General features: G+C 36.6%; 1 long non-coding RNA gene across 1 annotated transcript; it reads right to left on the bottom strand.

Moving 5' to 3' along the window:
• Positions 1-1,060: 1,060 nt before the first annotated feature.
• Positions 1,061-7,883, bottom strand: LOC108520967 (uncharacterized). Its single transcript, XR_001883074.1, has 3 exons — positions 7,874-7,883; positions 3,901-3,903; positions 1,061-1,153 (listed from the first exon to the last, which is right to left on the bottom strand). It is a non-coding gene; the product is annotated as an uncharacterized LOC108520967 (long non-coding RNA).
• Between the last annotated feature and the right edge of the window lie 344 nt (positions 7,884-8,227).

The raw sequence follows: 8,227 nt of genomic DNA, 5'->3' as shown, positions 1-8,227 counted from the left end.
CACAGGAATAGCTCTGAAAAGCTGTCCTTTTGTGGGAGAGATTTGCATCTACAAAGGAATGCATTTACATTAGTAAATAACAAATGTAAACAGGCTTTCTCTAAGGCTTCCTTATTCCCATTATCTGGATTTAGAAAAGATCATATTAACATCCCTGTTCTGAGATTGCTACAGGATGTCACATATTCTTCTGAAGGGTATTACCTGAGAGTTTTATCATCTGCTTAATAAGAGGACAATGTTTATTTATAGTAAATTTCCTCTCCTTACCCTCCAAAGGCTTGTCACCATCATCCTCCATGAACTCCTAGCCCCTATATTTTTCTGTATGGTACAGCAATTTCAGTCATCTGTCCCATTTACAAGTCTCATATTTTATGTGGCTTCCATAAACATGTGCACATACCAGACTTCTATGCCTTTTCTCTTGTTAATCTGTCTATTGTCAGTTTATTTTATAGACTCAAATTATTGATCCTTCAAAGTGAGAGAGAAGAAAATTTCCTCTTCCTGTACAACACAACTGCTTCCTGGATGACTTTCCAGCATTTAGTCTGATAATGCTACAAACCATTTTTAAAATCCTACTTGTCAGAATTGTGTCTCTAAAACTGTTTTCAAATCTTCAAAGTCATTCTGGAGTTTACTAATGACTTAAAGAGAAAATGAAGCACAATCACATGACCAATAAGGATATAACTCCCTTTTTATTGCCTGCTCCTCCACTCCTTGCATGTATGGTTATGCTCTCATGCTCTATGCTTTTCTCTCTTGCCTAAATATGGTCATAATCTGTTCTACCTACCTAATGCCTATTTGTCACACAAGACTGATCTTAGGTGACATTTCCGTTGTTAAATATTTTTTACTAATTTCCATAAGAGTCTATATATATATATATATATAGTATATATATAATATATATATATAAAAGCCATGCATATACTACATTTCAAATAGCTATTTTGCTAAATGTTTTCAATGTTTTCTACAACAAAACATTATCAATTCTTTAGGGGGGGTGGTTAATTTTTTTGATGACTTGTGACTTTGTCCCTGGCTTCTCCCCAGCTCCTCAGCAAGTTTAACGTTCTCTTCTTGCAATGCTGAAAGCTGCTGGGACTTCTGAGCTGCTGCCTGCTTTAGGGTTTCTCTGCAAGGTATAAAATATATTTCGTTGTTGTTGTGAGTTATCCAGGGTTTTCTTTTAATTGTCAAGTCCTTTCACAGTATCTACTCATCCAGGGGTCCCCAACTCTGGGCCATGGACCAGTCCTGTTAGGAACCATGTTGCACAGCAGGAGGTGAGTGGAGGGCAAATTAGCAAAGCTTCATCTGTATTTATAACCACTTCTCAGTGCTCACATTACCACCTGAGCTCTGCCTCCTATCAGATCAGCAGGTGGCATTAGATTCTCATGGGAGTGCACACCCTGTTGTGAACTGCACATGCAAGGGATCTAGGTTGCACGCTCCTTCTCAGAATCTAATGCTGATGATCCATCACTATCTCCATAAACCCCCAGATGGGACTGTCTCATGGCAGGAAAACAAGCTAAGGGCCCCAACTGATTCTACATTATGGTGAGTTGTATAATTATTTCATTATACATTGCAATGTAATAATAATAGGATAAAAGTGCACAATAATGTAATGTGCTTCAATCATCCCATAACCACCTCCCATACAGTCCAAGGAAAAATTGTCCTCAACAAAACCAGTCCCTGGTGCCAAAAAGGTTGGGTACTGCAGTAGTCATCTATAATACCAGAAGTAGGAAGAAGCCTGAATATCTCTCACATTAAAAACTTCACCAGATATTTCTGTTAATTTTAATTAATTGGTGAGATCTGCCACAAAGTTAGTTCTTCTTCATAAATGTATTGGTCAAGTGGATTATTTAATGAACCACAGACCAGTGATCTGTCAAATTTCATTTATAAAACCAATTAAGTATTTATTATGTAGCAGACATTATATGACAAATAGTATTTATTGGTAAGCATTCAAGGTTCAAAGCCTTATATGGAAAATAAAGCAAACAAATTTTGGAGAAAAGTATTTCTTACTGATTTTACCCTTCTTCTCACTAAAGTATGGGGTTACTGTCTTCAGAAACAAAAGTTATTTTAATTGCAATTGATTATCTTTTAAAATATTAAAACTGGCTGCGTGATAAGATTGTATGATTAATTTTCCCTTTGGAATTATTTGTGCTAAGAATTCTAAATTTACGTTTTTACATGACTATATAAGTAGATAAAAGGCAAGTGCAAAGATAGGGATGTCAGTATCTCTTATCAAGTACATTTAATAAAACTGTCCTTTCCTCTGAAAAGATACAGCTATAAACTGATGCTAAGGGCTTGATGAGCAAGTTTAGCCGAAACTGGGTTTTAAACTCTGTTTAATTCCTAGATTGGAAGACTTTGTGCAAAATACACTCATACAACCACATGCAGAGAAACTGCCCTTAATGTGATTGTCTCATAATTTAACCCTACTAGGAATGCTGTTTTGATAAAGCTTATCTTTGTTTTTTTTTGTTTTTTTTTTAAAGAATGGGACTTTTCTTCAGATAAAAAATAATGTCAATATAAAAACTGCTTTTATTTTAACTCTGACTATAGTAAAAATGTTGGTTCTCTTATGGTAAAATTATGATCTTCGCGAAGCAAAGTTAAGTATGTGTATTAAGCCGGGTCTTCTGGAATCACAGCCAGAGGCAAGATTTAAAGTGCTAAGAATTTGTTTAGGAGATGGAAGTCTTGAATGGTAACATTGAGGATAAAAAGAAGAAAATATATTCAGCAATATGGTACTATATCTTGCCTACCTCGCCTGCCTGGTCACTACATGACAATAAGCTACCAAAAGGCATAGGATGCTGTTTCTCAGATGTATTTGCTCAGCATATTGGTTTATCTGGAAAGTTTGGAAGGAGAAACTACACCTCACAGTATTTCATTTAGAAAAAAAGAGGAGGGTAGCATATTAGCCCCTGTTCTCTATGATTTCTCTTTTCCATTAGTCAAAGTTGTAACATTGGAAGCTAGCTTTCTAGATGTTATCATCTTGCCCTTTAGAGGCTGGTCAAAAAGCCAAAGTGCATATCCTGCAGTAGAACATTTTATTGAAATCCAGAGTTGGATAAGTAACTTGTTTTTAATTTTTATGTAAGCACACTAGGAAAGAAAGGAAAAGGAGGTGGGTGGTAAAGGGAATCTGAGAATGTACATGGGGCTAGAAAATAATACCCAAAAATAAAGTCTTCCAAAGAAGCCTTAGAAGCAAAAATTATTCGCTGAACTTCTTCTGCCCTCCTGTATCGCAGTCCTATTTTCCCCCAATGCCAGCCATAGAAATTAGAATACCTCCTCTTCAAGATAGGTCATAGAAACCAGAGCCAGTTTTCTTTAAAGCCAGTCACAAAACTTAAAAATAGTACTACCATTGTCCTTATACCTTACCTGTGTCAAAAACTGGCCATAAAGAAATTATCTGATCTGTCTTGTTTGACTATTTGTTAAAAGATCCTCATTCCAGAGAGGGCCATTTCCCATATCTGAAAGGAAGTAAGGCATGCCCAGAGAGGCAAAGAAGAATCTAGACAGAAGGACCTTGCTGAGTTTCCCAATTCAGTCTATCACCACTAGATCATACCATTTTGTCCAATCACATTTCCACATGGCTGTCCACACTTTGTTGAACCTAAGCATAAAAATGGACAATTTCCCCTCTGTCTTTGGGTCTTCATGGTGAAGGTTCCTATGTATACACATTAAATGCATTTGTATACCTTTTCTCCTGTTAATCAATCTGCCTCATGTTAGTGATGTTCAAGCCTCCAGGAGACGAGGGCCTTGACTCCTACATACAAATGTGTGTGTCCAATAAACATTCTTCCCAGTGTTTCCGCAGTACTTAATTCTAACGCCTAAAAGTTACAATGGGTATCAGTTTTTAATATGCCTCTATCTTACACTAGACTTCAGGCTCCTTGAAAACCTATGCTGTTTCTATTATTGGCCTCATCCATGTTTAGCCTATTGCATAATATAATAGGTAGAGAATAAACAATTATTGAATGAATGGTTGTTAAATGAAGTAGAATCCAAATAGAGTTAGTAATTCTCAAACAGGATGAAGTTTAAGTAGGGAAGGAGTGCAGGGATTTAATCCTAAAACATGGCTCCCTGGTATAGTGAGTATTTCTAATTAAAGGCCTTAGAGGTCAACAGACTCTGGAAGAGACTTTTTCCCTATCTAAATGAAGACCAGGTCAGATGGACCCCCTAAGGAGAAAAAATTTTTTTCTTACCCTACCCAGTAACCCATTATCTATTATAGAAAAGAAGACCAAGAAGGTAGCATATAACCACACCTGAAGAGACCCTTTTATAAGATAGAGTTTGTCTCTCAGGCTCGTTCAGATTCCAGAAAGAACTATTTATAAGTTAATCTCTGTTCCCCATTTATTCATTCTCCCTAAAATTATTTTATTGCACTTCAACAGAATTCCTTCTTTTTTCCCCTCCCATAACCTGTTTTGTCAGGATCCAAGCTTCTATTCTTTCTGTAAAAGACAATACATAAACTTCTGAACCACACTGGGGAGCAAGGAGTATGGATAATTACTCTGTGGTTCTTCCCCATGTGCATGTTAATAAATTTCTATGCCTTTTCTCTTATTAATCTGCCTTTGTGAGTTGATTTTTCAGCAAACATTCAGAGGACAAAAATAAAGTTTTTCCCTTGGCCCCTACGGTAGCAATAGAATCTAGCCAATGTTTTTAAAAATCAAAAAAGAGTGAATATTAATTGCTCATGCCTTAGACCAGAGATTTACTCCTGGTTTGTCTCTAAAGGATTTTCCACTCTTCAAAACATTTTCTCCTTTCCATTTTATTCAGGAAGCCAATGGAAATAAGAGAATAAAATTATTAAGGGCCTATGTATCACTAGTTATGACATTTGGGTAGGGTCCTGCAGTGAGTGTGAAAGCAAGGAAAAGATTCAGATTCTATTCAGGGTCTTAGTGAGTTGAGCTAGTCTTAATGTCCTCTACTTAGAACCAGATAAATCACCTATTTATGAAAAAAACAACCAACTAATAGACATTCCACACCTACTCATGGAAACCTAGTAGATTCATGGGTGAACAACGTAAAACAACAATGCAGTATTTCTGTGTTTTTAAAATACCTCCCCCATTGTAAGCAGTGGTAAATTTGTGTGGGTCTGCAACAACCTCAATTCTTCCATCCTTAGAAGAAATAATTCAACTGAGGGGGCATAAGGCAAAGTGAGAGACTGAGGCAAGTTTTAGAGCAGAAGTGAAAGTTTATTAAAAAGTTTTAGAGGAGGAACAAAAGGAAGTGAAGTACATTTGAAAGAGGGCCAAGCGGGCGACTTGAGAGATTCAAGTGCGCATGCTTGAATCTCTTCCAGGTTTTGCATCTCTTCTCTCCTGACTTTTCCCTTGGGGTGGGCTGTTCACATGTGCAGTGGCCTGCCAGCACTTGGGAGGGGCCGCACACTCAGTGTGTTTACAGAAGTTGTTTGCATGCTTACTTGAGGTGATTTTCCCTTACCAGCTGAGTGTTCCTAGGAAGAACACATACCAGTTAAACTCTACCGTTTTGTCTGTTAGTGTGCATACTTGAGCCCACTTGCCTAACTCCCAAGATCTTATCAGAAAGTTGCTGCTCCCCAGCTTTAGATGTTTTCTATCTATTAGAAGACTGCCTTTACCTGGTGCAGGCTGCAACCAATTATTATTTTAGAGAGATATTTTAACAACTGTCTGACCATCATCTAATGGTCACCAAACATTCCTGGTAGTGAGGGAGCCCTCTCCTGCCCTGCTCATGTCTGACTACCTACCTAACTGTGAATTACCAATTCAAATTTTAGGAGTCTCAGAGACATAGTGCTGCTATGACAAATTACCTCAGACCATGTGATTTGTAAAGAACAGAAATTTATTTTTAAACAGTTCTGAAGCCTGGACAGCCTACAATCATATTCTGGAGGCTGAAACATTCAAGACCAAGGCAGGTTTGGTAGTCTGGTGAGGGGTCCATCATCTGGAGAGGAACACTATGTCCTCACATGTAAAATGGGAGGACAAACTAGCCAAATGTATGAAGCCTTTTATGGGGGCCTTAATCCCAGTAACAAGGGAGAGACCCTCATGGCCTGGTCACCCATTAAAGACCCCATCTCTTACTGTAGCAGTAAGTGTCGATAGACCTATCTCAGGGCATAGTTTGGGGGATGAAGAGTGAATACAAACAAGGAGTGAATTTTAAAAGCATTTGATTTGTAACCAAACACAGGGTCCAGCTACCTATTGACAATTCCACTTACATATTTAATAAATATCTCAAATTTAACATTACCTTCAGGCAAACCTAATCCTAAATTATGTGATTCTCCCTATGATATGGAAGACTAATTTCAAAATCAGAGAAAACTTTTGAAATTTAATATATTTAATTTTATTAAAAATAAAACAACAGACAGGGCATCATGTCTCATACCTTTAATCCCAGTACTTTGTGTGGCTGAGGTGGGAGGATCACTTGAGCTCAAGGGATCTAGACCAGCCTGGGCAATATAATGAAACTCCATCTCTATAAAAAATAAAAAAATAAAAAAATTAGCCAAGTGTGGTGGTGCGTGTCTGTAGTCCCAGCTACTCGGGAGGCTGAGGTGGAAGGATTGCTTGACCCCAGGAGTTTGAGGCTGCAGTGAGCTATGATTGTACCACTGCACTCCAGCCTGGGCAACAGAGAGAGACTCTGTCTCTAAAAAATAAAACAAAATATATATTTTTTGTCTTTCTAATTTTATGACAAGCAGGTAAAAACTTTATCACAACTCGTATCATTAACTTTGGAAATCACTAAATTAATCCAAACTCAATATTTACCATGAAGAGACATAACGCAAGAATGTGTATGATATGTTAAAAAATAACATAGATAGAGAGCAATAAAACCAAAATAGAAAGTTGGTCTTCTAATATTTATTATAGTATTTTCCTACAAACTAGAGTTAATCAATTCTAATTTCAGGTAATCTATGAATCACTACACGCTTTCTTGCTAATCTGCTGTTGTTATTGTGTTTGTCGCTAATGTCCTCTATACTTTACTCAATTCTTTTCTTGTTGTGTTCTCTTCCTTTCTTCTCTTTTAACCCTTCCTTATTTTCTTAAGTCTTCTCTACAGAGACTTTCAGGTTCTTAGCTAATGGAAATTTGTTGAGGTAATAAAGAAACAAGAGTTGAATGGTTTAGTAAAAATTCCCAGTACTTGTGAGAATAGTACAAACACTATTTGTATATAAATAACTTTCTGAGGAAATAATGTATTTCCTCAGAAAATGAATTAAAATGAAACTCTTTCATGCATGCCATGCGAAAAGTCTGTAACAATCAGTTCTATGACAGGTACACCTATAGTACATGGATCCAAGATTCATCATTTTGATATTGTCCCATGGCAACAAAATTTTAGGTGTCAAATAGATAGTCAGATTACCCAAAATGAAAAATTTACCTAAGAACTGTTATCTTAGTGTTTACTTTGCATTTAGCAGAAGAGAAACATTGTTATTAACCGGCATCCACAGACTCTGACAATGGGTGGTTTGTATTTCCCAGTGACAGACATTTTGAACTGGAAGGAGAAATAGAGTCCAGTGGAGATATGGGTGTAATGTAGATGGAAGAGATTTGTTTCCTTTCTCACCCTTTTCTTGCTCAGCACTAGCTCTCAAGTATATTTTTATCTTTTTCTATTCACTTTGGTCACATATGTTCTCTTCTTCACAACTATTACATGTGGTTGAACTACTGTGAACTCTTTCCTATTATATTGAATTTATCTGTTTTGTATGACTAGCAGTCATAAGAGTGCAATAGTTCTATTTATTCAAGCATCCATTTTTAATTTTCAGAGGATCAATTGATAAAACTCAGGGGAATGAAGGTTACCAATTACTGGAACATAATCTGTCCCTTTGTCTGTCTATTTGTATATCAATCTTATTAGCTCTGACATAAACATTTAAATTGTATTTACCATCCTTGCTTTAGTACATGAAGTTCACACATAAGATGATCCTTTAACATAATTTAAAGACATTAGACTTTTATACATTCACAGACTATTCTGATGGATATAGAAAGGTTACAAAGAGATGTTAAAAGGTAAT

This window comes from Rhinopithecus bieti, unplaced genomic scaffold (genome assembly GCF_001698545.2).
Source record: "Rhinopithecus bieti isolate Rb0 unplaced genomic scaffold, ASM169854v2 scaffold_55570, whole genome shotgun sequence".
Lineage (NCBI taxonomy): Eukaryota > Metazoa > Chordata > Mammalia > Primates > Cercopithecidae > Rhinopithecus > Rhinopithecus bieti.
This window is presented reverse-complemented; position numbering and strand designations above follow the sequence as displayed.